This window comes from Petaurus breviceps, unplaced genomic scaffold (genome assembly GCF_028583685.1).
Source record: "Petaurus breviceps papuanus isolate PSGF00001 unplaced genomic scaffold, PetGlider_PUasm1.0 138, whole genome shotgun sequence".
Taxonomy (NCBI): domain Eukaryota; kingdom Metazoa; phylum Chordata; class Mammalia; order Diprotodontia; family Petauridae; genus Petaurus; species Petaurus breviceps.
In genome coordinates this window covers 28,559,247-28,560,003 of record NW_027185694.1, presented here as the reverse complement: position 1 = coordinate 28,560,003, position 757 = coordinate 28,559,247, and the positions used below count along the sequence as shown (strand labels likewise).

Genomic DNA, 757 nt, shown 5'->3' with positions numbered 1-757 from the left:
TTAGCCTAGGGGCAGGGAAGATCTTTAAAATTTATATTCGCATTACAGGTCCTTAGCTTTGCAGGGTCTGAATCTTGATTTTATTAGTTCACCCAGTGGTGACAAAGCTCTGAGGAATCAATTCATGCTGACTAAACTCACTAGAGAAGGATTTATGAACCAGAATGCCAGTTTATTAATTTATAATGGATGACATATCAGGCAGGATTACTAGTACTGGTCATTTGCACAGGGCATTCCCTTCTAGTGGGTAGATCCACTCAGGAGACTAAAGTTATAGATCTGAAGGCTAATTGGTGACAATAGAATTAGAGCAAAGGCAGTTATTCTTAAGTGATATTTCTGTCAAGCCTGATGAATTGCCTTTCTCTACTCTAGGGATATTTCTGTCTAGATAATTGTTAGTAGTGGTCATTACCATCAGATCACCTTCTCTCCTAGACAGTGTTCAAGAAATATAGAAATCTAACCCTTTGGTTCTTTTTTTTCCCCTAGACTCCATGCAAAGCCCTATCCTTCTGTTCTGATGACATTAGCTTAAATACTTTACAATTAATTAGATCACAACTTTTCTTAAATTAAATACAATTTCATTTACTTTATGAGATTTAATAGGCATCCTAGTCACTTGTTAGGACTTGGGAATTCCCATATTCTTATCAGTAACATGTTTACAAATAATTTCCTGGAGTCATTTCTTCACATAACTAATCTCATTGATTTAATTTTGATTTGTATTAATGTTAATTTTTGTATC

At 34.6% G+C, this 757-nt stretch overlaps 1 protein-coding gene across 1 annotated transcript in view; it reads left to right on the top strand.

The window, feature by feature from the left end:
* MEIOB (meiosis specific with OB-fold) overlaps positions 1–757 on the top strand; it is a 55,197-nt gene that overhangs the window by 6,214 nt on the left and 48,226 nt on the right. The gene's annotated exons all lie outside the window — the stretch shown is intronic.